The sequence below is a fragment of the Diadema setosum genome, chromosome 15 (assembly GCF_964275005.1).
Source record: "Diadema setosum chromosome 15, eeDiaSeto1, whole genome shotgun sequence".
NCBI classification, from domain to species: domain Eukaryota; kingdom Metazoa; phylum Echinodermata; class Echinoidea; order Diadematoida; family Diadematidae; genus Diadema; species Diadema setosum.
In genome coordinates this window covers 35,622,557-35,637,580 of record NC_092699.1, presented here as the reverse complement: position 1 = coordinate 35,637,580, position 15,024 = coordinate 35,622,557, and the positions used below count along the sequence as shown (strand labels likewise).

The 15,024-nt window shown below is 38.8% G+C and overlaps 1 pseudogene; it reads right to left on the bottom strand.

The window, feature by feature from the left end:
- Positions 1–537: 537 nt before the first annotated feature.
- On the bottom strand, positions 538–6,618 carry LOC140238713 (uncharacterized; annotated as a pseudogene).
- Between the last annotated feature and the right edge of the window lie 8,406 nt (positions 6,619–15,024).

The window sequence follows — 15,024 nt, the reverse complement described above, 5'->3', positions numbered from 1 at the left end:
AAAAGAAGTTTGAATTGAAAGTTACAGTGTGTCAGGCAATGCATGGAGTGTTAAATACATACCAGCCGTTGGAAAGTAAAAGCTATTCCTTAAAACGAATAGTTTTAATTTTTTTTTGGCTCACTATGTTGAAGTCAGAATCAAATTTGACACTCGATTGGAAATAAGTATGACACGTGTTAAATCTTATGACAAACTGTATAAAGAAATCAAACTTTATAACGACAGGCAACCTGCATTGACGCACGATGGTCCTTTTCGTGAACGAATTGTGCTATGACGGAGACATATCAACATTGATCCAACTCGTTATTATAAACTTCTTCTAAAACGTAGCATTTTTTTTTTTTTTTTTTTGGCCCGGACACACCTTCCTTTAATTTGATGGCAAAAAGGAGAAAATGAAATTGCTGTGACTGGCGGAGACGTCATCCCCCTCCCCACCACGAACAAAATATAATGCATCTCAAGTATCAATCACAAGTTGTATACCTTCTCCTCACCCCCCCCCCCCCAAAAAGAAAAGTATACGCATTGTATTATTTTCATATTATGAGACTTTAACAAAGAGTCACATACGAGCCAAAGTATTGAACGTAAATTATCAAGCATGGAAGTCTGCGAGTAAAGAGTACATCTAGGAAAAAAGTCATGATATCACGGTAATTGTAGCTCACACATTTTTTTTTTTTAATGATGATGCAGTTTCATCCAAAATGACGCCGATTCTTTAATTGTTTCAGTAGAATGTACGAAATACTTTCCACATGTTTAACTTATTCAAAGATTTACCCTTTTTTTAGAGATAAATATCTTATGCATTCAGAAAATCAGCTGGAATCCGAGAACAAAATATCAACGTCCAGAAGAGGGGGTGAGTTTAGTCCTTCAGGAATCCCGTCTCGAGAGGTTCTGCGGAATCTGAATTGAGATCTTTCTTGTCCTTTAGGAAGCCTGCGGCTAGCGGCTCCATGGCACCACCGAAGCCTCGCTTTGCAGCCATGAAACCTGAGGCAAGAGGTTCCATGGCACCTTCGTGTAAGTCCCTCTTACCTCCTACAAAACCTGGATTTAGCGGTTCCATACTTCCATGGAACCCTTTCTTGACAAATCCAGAGCTTAGTGGTTCCATGGCGCCGCCAAAGCCTTTCTTGACAAAACCAGAGCTCAGTGGTTCCATAGCGCCACCGAAGCCTTTCTTGACGAAACCTGCGTGTAGAGGTTCCATTGCACCACCGAATCCTTTCTTTACAAATCCTGAACTCAATGGTTCCATTGCGCCGCCGAAGCCTTTCTTGACGAACCCAGAGCTAAGTGGTTCCATTGCACCACCGAAGCCCTTCTTGATGAAACCAGAGTTTAGTGGTTCCATTGCACCACCAAAGCCCTTCTTGATGAAACCAGAGCTAAGAGGTTCCATTGCACCACCAAAGCCCTTCTTGACGAACCCAGAGCTAAGAGGCTCCATTGCACCACCGAAGCCTTTCTTGATGAACCCAGAGCTAAGAGGTTCCATTGCGCCACCGAAGCCTTTCTTGATGAACCCAGAACTTAGTGGTTCCATTGCACCACCAAAGCCCTTCTTGATGAAACCAGAGCTAAGTGGTTCCATTGCACCACCAAAGCCCTTCTTGACGAACCCAGAGCTAAGAGGCTCCATTGCACCGCCGAAGCCCTTCTTAATGAAGCCAGAACTTAGCGGTTCCATTGCACCACCGAAGCTCTTTTTGACGAAGCCAGAGCTCAATGGTTCCATTGCTCCTCCGAAACCCTTCTTGACGAAACCGGAGCTTAGAGGTTCCATAGCACCCCGAATCCTTTCTTGACAAATCCAGAGCTCAGTGGCTCCATTGCTCCGCCGAAACCTTTCTTGAAGAAGCCGGCATCGAGTGGTTCCATGGCACCACTAAATCTTTCTTGGAGTAGAATCCCGCATCGAGAGGTTCCATGGCTCCAAAAGACTTTTTCTCTTCGGTCCTCTTTTTTGAGTAGAAACCAGCATTTAGAGGCTCGAGCGCACCTGATATGAAAGCAAACAAGACAAAATGTATTTTTCAAATTCATGAAATTCTTCCATCAAGAGGTTTTATACAACTGACTGACAAATTGCCCCACATCGACGTAAATAAGTACTGACTTGATCAGTGTTTTAGTGTTAGCCATGATCAAAAATCACGGGCGTACATACTCGAGCAGGATTCGAATCTATGACCTCCTGATCTCCTGACAGGCGTCATCTCCACTAGCTCAGTACTCTAGACATAGTATATTGTTCATCGCATAAATCATACATTCCGTTTGCTCGACCATGATTAATCTCTTATTTATATTTTCTTTGTTTTCGTTATTTACCATGTTTATAAGCTGACGAACAATGCTTTATGTGCCCGTTTGTATGTATGTATATATGTATGTGTACGTGTGTGTCTAGGTAGCTATGACTCTTCTGTCAGCATACCCAGTAGCTCTCTTTATTAACAAATACACAATAAAAATGTTACGTTTTTATCACGCCTGCCATCATTTATTCATTTACAATTAAAGAGACTAATTTGAAAAGTGCAGCTGAAAATCGCACTCTGTCGTCTGACGATTGTCTAAATTCTTTTCTGTCTAAAATGTAGACTTACATGACATGAGCCTACTCTTACATCAAAATGTTGTCACAATGATATCATCTACGTATGAACAAATCACGCAACATCAAAGTTTGTTTACAGGTGTTCTTCGTTTTGTTTTCATTATTTGTTTTGTTCCCATACCTTCGTTAAATCTCTTTTTCATGAATCCGGCCCCAAGTGGTTCCATGGGCCCTCCCATGAATCCTTTCTTCTGCCAGGAGTATCGGTTTGGAAGGAAGCCCGTGGCGAGAGGTTCTAAGGCCCCTGTGAAGAGCGTCACGGAAGGGTAAAACGTATACGCCGATCTGCCTTTCCCGTTCTTCTCCTGGTCGGCGGTGACATCCTCTCGTAGCATGGAAAGCAGCTGTGACAGCTCCCTGTCAGATGGCTGAGCATCTTCTGTCGAGTCATTGTCGGAGTTGTCGGTCTCATTCTCGTCATCATCGACGGGTTCCTTGGTGAGGACTTTCTCGAGGGCGTTGATCAGGTTGTCCTCCTCTTGCTCGAGGTCCTACGATGTCAATGAGAAAAGGGAAAATGTTCTATGATAGCAAAGTGACAATTTCCCGAAGTGACGAAGATACATACTTTACAAAACATTTTAACGTTGTTTTTTTTTATTGACACGTCTGTGTTTCTTGTTACTTTGCAACTGACTGACAAATTCAGCTGTGCTTTAGCTGTGTCAGTCACTTTTGATTCCCCTTTTAACCCGTTCCACACCGGAACCTGGTGGCTTGTGTGTTAAGTCTATGGAGACGTCAAAATTCAGTATGAAACTGGTTGAGGGAACCACTGTAATGAATGAATCAATCAGGTAATGGAACAATCAGCACAATAAGACAGATGCAGGTAGATTGGAAGGTATTTGATCCAATGCAGAACTCTGGTTTGAAGTTTACTTTCCCTTCGTGGCAAATCGTTGGAGTTTGTCACAGGTCAACAAAACGCTAGACAGCAGATGGAGGCGGGAGTGTAATTTGGGATGTCCCACGGGAAAAAAAAAATCCCCGAGGTAATAGATCGCTCCAGTTTATCACTGGAGAAAAACACGATAATGAGTCGAAATGGGAAGGGAAATTAGAATCACACCTTCCTGGATAGCAGAAAGCGGGAGATAGAAAGCCACCAGGCTCAGGGTAACGAATGACAAACTGATTTGTTTAATGGAAACACGGAATGAAGAAGAGATAAAGCAGCGTGAGATATAAATAATTGATTGCACAGCAAGATGACCAGGTTTGTCCCATGTTTTTCTTGATAACAAGATACAGCAATGTCACTAAAAAAATTAGGTGCGGGGAGGGGGAAAACAAGGAAGTCTAAAGAAAACCAATGATACGCTGCGCAATGGGGCTTCGTTGATGAGCCATGATAATGTTTGTTATTCATAGAATTTGGATTATGACGTATATCCGTTTAATTGAAGAAGGAGATATCCATCTGTCTGTCTCTTCTATGCATAATAACATTTATACACATCTCTCTATCTCTTTCTCTCTCTCTCCCCCTCCCCCGTCTTCTGTCTGTACTGTATTCTTTCTACAACGTATCTACGACAAGTCGCCTATTTACTGAATGGTTTCCAACATTGCTCATATCACTCATTCATTCATTCATTCATTCATTCATTCATTCATTCATTCATTCATTCACTTATTCATTAGTTCATTCATTCATTGACTCATTCATTAATTCATTCTTTTGTTCATTCATTCATTCATTCATTCATTTATTCATTCATTCATTTTCATTCATAATTCCAAACAATATACATGTATATTACACCCGACAAAATAACAATACATTTTGTCTTGTAGTAGACTGGAAATGGAAATTGAAGAGCTGCTAAAAAGCAAACTTGAAACGTATAACCTATGATGCAGTCCCCTGAACTACAGAATACTACAACGATACACAATACACAACTTACAACGGAAGTAAACATACAGCGATCATTTATAGTCAATGCAATAGTCACCAGTGCCATTGGAATCTCGGTATCGCATTTGTTTCGATGATCTTTCTCTCTTTCTGTCCCCTCCCCTATAAGTTGTTACACTCTTTAATGAACACACTTCTTGTGAATATTAGGTCCAATAAATGAGTTGCTATGGTGTTCAGATTGTTTTATCAACGCTTTTTGTTTCTGTTTTTACTTTGCTGTTGCTGCTCATTAAACTCACAGTCAACACACATCAACGCACAAGCACAACTGAAGTATTAATATCGTTTGCAGAGAAACCTTGAAGTGCTTCCAATTCAACAAAATTTGACGCGTTTACTTATTCAATTTCAAGAGTCACGTCCGTCTTCCAAACGGTTCCAAACGCTCTGACTGAAACCACTTCCCGAGATGATTTACTGATTTGTTTTTATTTTCATAAAGAATTTTCAATTTTCTTCCTACCCATGCACACAACAATTATTTCGCCATGCAGGAGATTGCGTAGCTGCGCATGAAATAATGAAATTAAAGTATTCACAGGCTGGTGTTTTGTGCCGCGATACACTATTGGGAAGAATGCCAACTCTGCCATCATTATGATACAATAAAGCACAAACGAACATTTACATAACTATGCAGGTACAGGAATCAATCTAAACGTCGCTAATCATTTTGGTATTTCAGTGATTTTACCACGTTGTAGAAACGTGACATTTTTTTTTTCGCATGTGTCATCCAAGTGGTGGAAATTTGCACACATAGTGAGAAGATAGGAACAGACAGAACTGCGGTGATTTATACTCTAAATCTAGGCCAGATGAGTAGTTTGAAATAGTTCGGTATCCCCGCGGTATATTTCACCCCCGGGGACTTTTTCCGTTTCGTTGCAGTGTCTCCAAGCATAGCTTCTAGTTATCCGTTGGTTACTGACTGCGTGGAAGATTTCGGTTTCGGGTTCAAATTGGGATTCAGTGATGTGTGTCGTGGGTGTCGCGAGCATCAGTGATCTCCAGTTCGTGCGGTTAGTACATGTATATAGATAGATAAAATCTTATGATTTTTCCGTACTGGTTAATAGGGAAGTGTCACACTTTCCAGTTTTGCTCTCTGCAAAAGAAGCATTGTGTTCAGGTCGAGCATCATAATGTTAACGGCTGCAACGGCACGTCAATTTATTTCCATTGGTGACACTCGAATGTGCACTACATTCTATAAAGAAAAAAAACGGTTCAACTTTTACAAATGTCACACTGGAAGCACGTTTCTAATGCAACTTTTCAGACTAGTGTTACAATTATAGCACCTTTAAAGATGCAAAGTTGAACACATCATTTCTTAGAGCGTAGAGATGGATTAAAATTATGACAGACAAGATTAATGCAAGGGTTGCATAATGAAATTGAAATTATTATGACAGAGATAAAGATAGATGATAGATAGCTAGATAAATAAATAAATAAATATATATATATATATATATATATATATATATATATATATATATATATATATATATTGATAGATAGATTGATAGATAGATAGATACATAGATATATTGATAGATAGATAGGTAAATAGATAGAAAGATAGATAGATAGATAGATAGATAGATACATTGATAGATAGATAGATAGATAGATAGATAGATAAATAGATAGATAGATAGATAGATTGATTGATAGATAGATAGATAGATAGATAGATAGATAGATAGATAGACAAATAGATGGATAGATAGATGAATAAGTATAGATACATGTACATTGATAGATACAAAGATAGGCAGACAGAGAGAGGGGGAGAGAAAGAGAGTATAAAGGTGCTTGTTTTACGATATCATGACTATTCCTAGAAGATTGCTCTTTACTAACGAATAGTTTTGAGAAGTTTTTCGCGCGTTTTTTGGTTGTTGTCGATTTGAGAAAGAGTACCAGACCTTCTCTCGATCTCTTCTTGAGCGAGAAGCTTACAGTGAGAGCGATAGTTGACCGCCGCGTCCCTCCGCCGGCATAGCCCGGGGCGGATGTCGGCGTCGGTGATGGCGATCATAATGTTGCTCTTCTCCAAAGAGCACGAAAGCGGTAAATCCTCCACGACGGACACACTGAGAAACGAGGTAAAGTGGCGGAACCGAATCTCGAAGAGGAAGCGAAAGACGATTTGATTTCACCGAAACACTGAAATAGTGTCTGTCACCTTCCCTACCGATCACCCCGTCGTTTTCCACATAAAACTGAAAGAGATTTTCCTACTCCTCTTCTTCGATTAATCCCACCTACTCTGTTTGCCCAACGTTATGCACTTTTCTTCAAGCAACGTCGAAGTTGAAACCACATTGAAACGATCAGCTTTTGAATTCAACTCGGTAGAAAATATCTACACCCATTGGATATTACAACATGTAGACAGGAATATGACAAGCTCAATCTTGTAAAGTGGGAAAGGGGGGGGGTGATGAATTATGAGTGAAGTGCATTTGCCATCTTGTTTGGATCCAGCAATGTGGCACACCAAATGAACTGTACGTGTGATCGCAGACATATTGAGAATGGTCATCAGGACTATCTTAATATATTCCTATCATAGGGCTAATGCCTGCTGGATGATATTACTCTTTCTCCTCCATTTCCTGTGGCTGATGTCACCGATGTCAATTTAAAGTTTCAAAACTTTTTCGCTTTATTTTCGATATTGATGGACCTTCTCTCTATCTATTTATCAAAAAGTCAACTAAGACCATGTTGTAGATTTGCTATTAAATCACTTCGCTCCCCCCCCCCAAAAAAAAGTCGTTCCCCTAGCATGACTACATCAACATTCTTACTACCGCAGCTGCCTGTATTGTTGCTATAATTACATATTTTGCATTTCGCTTTCTCAAATAATGCAAATAATACTTCAGCCAAGACAAGATATCTTTCTCTAAAACTTTACGATCTAACAATAACCTTCTTAGCTTGTTTTTGACTGAACAAATGATTTGCGCTTACCCACAAAAACTTGTTAATGTATTCTGGAATCATACACAAATATGTAGTATATATCAAGAATACAATGAAGACCCCCCTCTCTCTCTCTCTCTCTCTCTCTCTCTCTCTCTCTCTCATCTTTCTCTCTCAAAGAAAAGACAAAGAAGAAGTCCATGTTTTCTGTTCTCACAGTAGTTTTGTAAGAACAGAATTGTTTTATGTTTCGGCTTTTTTTTTTCCGCGCTGCGTGCAAGGATAGAAAAGAATCTCATAGTAATGAAGCTTTTTACAAAATTCGTAACATTTACTTCTCAAAGTGCATTCTGGCAAAGGAGAGTCGAACAGTGCAGCGAAAAGAGTATAGACAGGTGATGTTCTTATCCTTTCTGTCGAGAGAACAATCCTATGAGGTCTGGTGACCTGCAACTCTGCTGAAAAAAAAAAAACAACAACCGAAAATGAATGCCAAGGGAAAAAGATGAATGGGACGAATATGATAATTATTTTGCCTGCGGCATGATAAGAAAATACTTGGTGTTTTAATGCAGACGGCGTTAAAATACTGAAACGGCATTTTCTTTTTTTCGAAGTAAAGTGCAATTTATCATTGAGAGAAATTCTTCAGATCAGTGTAAATTTCTCCTTCATATCTACATTGAATCTCATTTCGTTTGTTGTCTTAGGTGTTAGAAGGAGCACATTCATTCGTTTAGTCAGCTAAGAAATGGTTTCAAAATCAAAATATAGTGTCCAAACACAGAAAAAGAATCTGCTATTTTCATTCCTTTTTTTTTAAAGTGAGGTCACCATCAAATAGAGCAAAAATTCCAACTTTACTGCATAACAATGAAAACCCACATTTGAGATATTTACTATCAAACCTATTAAAAAAAAAACAAATAAATTAGTAAGAAAATATGGATTATCTTTCATCAAAACTTCAAGGTTATTCCTTGTTATACAACAGATGTGGTATCATTGGAAAGGTTCCATTTTGCTTTATCTGCTTCTATTTTGCGTTATCTGGCATAAGTTCGATGATTACGTGGTGTTCGTGGGGTTTTCAAAATAGATGTTTTCAATGCAAGTTACATAACTTACATTACACCCTTATCAGCTTAAACATGGTGAGATAAGTGAACAACGTCAGGTTGATATGTTGCTAAAATTATGATGAATGTATGTAACTGCATTTGACACGATATTAAATGAATTCTGTTGTAAACATACGCCAAAAATCACATCTAGCCAGCACGTAAACCTTCCAAGTTCAATTTGTTCATTTCGATGCAAGGCGGTGCATCGCGGTTATTAAATAGTAGCCAGACCTATTTGAAACGTTGTTTTCCTGAAGAAAAAAAAAAAGGCTGCCGTATCAGCATGGATCAAAGTAATACCTTTTCATCTGCAAGCCGAAGGCAAAATCATCGTTCTACATCAAAACATCGTTATAACACACTGGAAACATCGGATTCTACACTAGTGGTTGTCTGTTTTATGATGAATGATGCGTGGGATCGAGAAAAAAAAAAAGACATTAGATTCGTCGTGACTGACATTTCAAAATGGTGTCGAATATTGTTCTCCGCCACGGGGCACGAAGGAGCGATAACATCCTCAGGTTTTGGGGGGATTGGCCCATACAGAATAATTTGTCAAATTTGTCAGACTCCAGAATCAATCATGTCATTCACAACATGCATGTTTAAATCACTATAACTGTTTAGAAGAATTAGAAAAATCTCATGCTGATGATGAACGACCTCACGAAGAAGAAGGAGAAGAGGAGAACGAGGAGAAGGAGGACGAGGAGGACGAGGAGGACGAGGAGGACGAAGAAGAAGTAAAAGAGATGGAGGAGGAGGAGAGGAAGAACAAGAAGAAGAAAGAGAAGGAGGAGGAAAAGGAAGAGGAAAATGAAGAAAATGAGGAGGAGAAGGAGCTCCACGCGGTCACTCTAGCTGCAAGCAATTTATTTCGAATAGGGGAAGTTTAATGAATAACTTCGATTGGACAAAAATGCAATAGGGCAATTCTTCCAAAAGACATTCTTTGACACTTATACATGCATGATTATCTTTACACTTTTTATTTATAGTTTTTATTGCGATCATTATCATTGTTACTAAATTTGTTATTTCGTGTTTTTTAAACTACTATTACAAGCAATATTAAATCATTGTGTTAAAAATGCTGTCATTTTTTCATTTTATGTATGTTATTTATTATTATATCATCATTATTATAGCCAAATTGCGGTAACACCATTCACGCCAGGCGCCAAGTAATGCAGATGCATAATTATAAACTAAAATTCCCACCCATCGTGCATCGGTGTTTGTGTAAGTACAACGTATCGACTACTTGATACCCGGAGGGTGTATGTTTCCAAATATTAAGATAAATGATAATCATAACGTGATAAAGATGCCTCCTTAAACCACAATACTGGATCACAAGATGCCAACCACGTTAGATAATATGTCAATAGAGAAGACATCTTCCCACTGTCCTTGGAGTGAAAGCATCTCCAAATAATACATAAACGCCTCTAATGTGATACAAAAACGTAGAAACCCCTTCCAGCTACAGTTAACCCTCCTGAACCGCCATCTAAAAAAATGCCGTTTACATTACATTCAAAACGTTTGCCAAGGGCGATGAGAGACTTAAATTATCGCACGCGCGTGCTTTGGTTACAATCTGAAATAGATATCTGTGCAGTGTTCGTAACACAACGGTGCAATGGTCAATAAATTATCTGTAAGTGAACACGTAGGTTTTCGGAAATAGGGATGGATGGCTGGTATCGCTTTTCGATGGGAACTCAACTCTCCTTGGTTAGAGCAGACGAGAACGATCATCGTCGAAACAAAAGGCTCTAACAACCAAGCTAACGAAGAACAAAACTGACCAATAGACAACTTCCGTTGAAAACAACGAGCAAGCATTGTAGCCGATATAACTTCTCGTTTTATTTCCTTTTCTGCTCAATTATCAGCCATCTCTGCGGATGCAACTTGAATACATACGGTTGAGTGGTCACTAGAATGTGCTAGATGTGATTACTATCTTCAGACGGCCAAGAAAATAAATTATAATGTATTAAAACAATATGTCATAAAAGATTCAAAGAGAAAAAGAAACGAGAGATAGATAAATAGATAGATAGATAGATAGATAGATAGACAGATAGATAGATAGATAGATAGATAGATAGATAGATATATTGGTAAATAGATAGATAGATAGATAGATAGATATATAGATATATTGATAGATAGATAGATAGATAGATAGATAGATAGATAGACAGATAGATAGATAGATAGATAGATAGATAGATATATAGATATATTGATAGATAGATAGATAGATAGATAGATAGATAGACATAGATAGATAGATAGATAGATAGATAGATAGATAGATAGATACGGAGAGAGGAATAGGAGAGGAGCAGGAAAGATAGTATTGAAATTGAATTCAATACTGATTTCCTTTGAGATTCATAAATCTCTTCAGAAGTGTTTGTCCTTTAGTGAATTATTGTTAACTACAAGATCACATCACTGGTTCATAAATGTATCTAGAAAGTATCACGGCTATCAAACATTTTCGTCAATATGATATTGTGCGACAATTTAGGACCTGCACGCATCCTGTACCTTATTTCTTTTTTATCCCCTATTTTCTTTTATTGGAGCTTAAAGAATGTTCCACTATGCTCTTTGTTTAGTTTTTCTTCCTTCCCAGCATACACAGCTTGAACTTCCACGACTCCATAGTATAAAAGTTCAAACGTAATTGGGCCAGCTTCATAAACTAAAGAATGATGTTTGATCTTGAAAAATGGACGTGCCAAGGATGACGCATAGAGGGGTTCATTGCTCCCCGGATGATGAGGGCTTTAATGTCCTTCCAACCAGTCTGGCTTGGAGTTCGTCACCCTCGGTGGGTGCAATCTTATCCCCAGTTATACGGTGAGGTTGTAAACATACATTCATCAGTGTCCAACCTATCATGGTCATTTGTCTGGCTATTTCATTAATCAAAGTCAACAATGCTTGCAGTCGCACGATCACTTTTCGGAGAAAGATTTTGCTCTCTCGCTCACAGTCAATTAGTAACGTCGTTCCTTTTTGTTTTAATATATTTAACCTCATTTGTTGTTTTCATTCCTGTTGTGGCTTGTTTTGTAATTATTGTTAACAATGTCAGTATCATGATTGAAATTATCGTTATAAAAATTACTGTTAATATTTTTATCAACTTTTATTGTAATAATAATAATAATAATAATACTAATAATAATGATAATAATAATAATAATAATATCATTATTATTATCATTACAATTGATATTATTACTATCATTATTGTTATCATCATCATCACCATTATCATTATTATCATTACTTGCTTTGCTGTACCTAACTTTACTTGGCAACCATCCAAGAAGAAATTACTAGAAGGGAGATTCCTGTCATTGCCTGTCGTGGTTGGGCCTGACATGGATAGCTCCATGGTCCTTACTTTCATTGTTCATCATCACCTAGTTGGTGATGCTGCTGGGTTTTTTTTTTTCTCCCCTGTCTATTTTGTCTATACTTAGATCATACCTGCTCGGCTGCAGATGCATGAGCGAAATGACATTAAAATTATGTATTCACCAGGTAACACAGCCGGCAAATCAACACTCATTGTGTGTGTGTGTTTGGGGGGGGGGGGGGGGGAGGTTAAGATTTACGATTATCTTAAGCCTCGTGACTTTCTAACACTTTAACCGGAAAGGAAACCCGACTTCCCCCCCCCCCAAAAAAAAAAAAAAAAAAAAAAAAGAATGCAGCGGTGAGCCACAACAAATTTGTGTGTCATTTAGAAAAAAAAAAATATTTCCAGTGATTTCAGGCACTCCTTATCTGTGTCTTAAAGATTTCGACTTTCCTTCCAGAGTCATCTTTCTCCCTGTTCTATCCATCTACCGTCTATTTCTCTACATTTCCTTCTTCATTTCTCTCTTCGGATCCATCTACACCTACACGATGTATCGTTTCATATCTTCCTTAGACGGGTTGACATTAATAGTTCACCCTGCACACAACATCAAGTCTATCTCTCCCCCCTCCCCTCCCCTTCCCCTACACCCACCCTCTTGCCCCGTTTCTGGAAGAAACTTAAAAAACAAAACAAAACACGACATTAAGACTACTCAGTAGCGTGGGGATACCATGGAGTGGTAGATCTGGTCCGGCTCGGATATATTCGAGAATCTCGTAACAATTGTGTACAGTTTTATCACTGATCTCTAACACTATGGCCCGAATTCACGAAGGTGGTACAAAGTAAACCATGGTTTAAACCATGGACAAAAACCATGGAGCGCCAAGTGTTGCACGGAATATTCTGTTACAAGATTGGTCATTTTCGTCGACAAAATGACCGTTTCGATAATGAAATTATCATTTCGTGGACGAAATGTTCATTTAGTTACAAAATGTTGTCATTTCGTTACAAAATAATCATTTCAACCGACGAAATGACAGATTTTGTAACGAAATTTTCCATGCGACACTTGGCGCTCCACGGTTTTTGTCCATGGGTTAGACCATGGTTTCATTTGTACCACCTTCGTGAATTCGGGCCTATATGTATAAAGTGCACACAAAGCCGAAGAGTCCTCGACTTGATTCGACATTAACCGATGATCACATGCTTCGATGCTCATTATTCGCTGACCACCACGACGGACGCTATGTCGTGGTTTTCGAATGTACCCGGTGGGCAGCGAATGAAGAGTGAGACAATGGGGCCAACCTATGCATCCCGCGTTACCATGGTTACCGGAGGTCTTTCAAAGTGGGATGACACGCAGTATAGAACCAATAAAGACTGACACTTCATCGAAGAGACGAGAGAGAGAGAGAGAGAGAGAGCGATCGAGATGATGAGGGACAGAGAGCGGAGACATTGATGGAGAGATGAGTTTGGGAATATTCAATTTTTCACACCTGTAGAGATCATGGCCGTGAGAATCGCATTGACAGCTCTACTAAAACACGTCGTTTTGTTGGAGAGCGGAGGCTAGAATCCGCCAAGTGCAATTATGCAGTAGACATCGCGTACATATGCAAGCGAGCGAGAAATGCCCGCGACAGCTCATGCACTCTTTATACATGGCACTTATAATATACTGTGACGACGACGACATACAAGAGAATGACACACAGTACGAGTTAGTGTGTGATATGAAAATGAAATTAATAGATGGACTTACAGATAACAGAGTTGGGAGAGAAAGACAGAGAGAGAAAGAGACAGACAGACAGACAAAATGATGGGAAGCTTGGAGAGATTGAAAGCTAGTTCATTTTCAAATTTATGTTCAGATCATATCTCCAGAATTCCAAAAGAAGGACGTTAAGCCTTTGATTGACAGCTGCATTAGAGTGATTAGATAAAAAGTAGCGCAGCAGGAACGCGGTAAAACAAAATGGAAATAGGACGAAATTGTCCGACAAAGATACTTTGTGAGTGAAATAAGAGATAAGGCGAGAGAAAAATGATTTAGCTCGGGCGTCCAATATCAACAACAACCACAGAATCGAAGCGAAGCTGATAATCAGGGGGTATTTTCGGCCAATCCGGTCTGCAGGATTTTCGTATATTTATGGTGCGATTCTGCTGTAGGAAGAAAATGCAATACAAAGCGTGTTGGATCATTCATTTTCCCTTCAAACAGAGATTTCGGACTCAAATAAATCAATTATGATGCGATAATGAGCGAGAAACTTTGTGGCTGAATGAAAACAAGAAAACACCTTATCGCCGTGAAAGGTTTGAGATTATTTAAACAGCGTCAGAAACGCACATACTAAACGGAGATGTGACAAATATCCAGCTAAAAAGGACGAAATGACTACCAAAAAAAAAAAAGAAAATCAGTGATATAATGAAAAGATGAAAATAGTACAAAATTAGCTATACCATATATGAGCTGCAAATAAATGGGCATAGATTATGAAGTGGATATTAAGAAAAGAAGAAATGAATAAAAGAGATTGCCAGGAAAGCTATAGCCTAATCCTAATAAGTATGTGAGGAAAAATACTGTACATAGAAAGATATACTGAGCGCTTTAACCCATTAATTGCAAAATGACATCCTTTGAGAAAAAAAAAAGATACCACGGCTATAAGTCATCGAAGAGGAGTCAACGCCTTTTTCAAATTTGGTGATTTGGTGCTATGATACCACGTGCGAGCAAGGTTCAGTTGTGATTCCATACGTTTTGGCTAAAAACGAATTGAAAAAGATGATCCCTCACCTACATAGCTTTCACCTTTTCGTCAGCCTTAAGTCAATGCAAATTAAGTGGTCCTACCTATCCCGACGAAGATTTCAACGCCCTTTTGAAATTCAATGTACCATAAAGACAAGTTCAGCAAATGCGTATCATGGCGTTTTGATACTACGTCGCGGACTG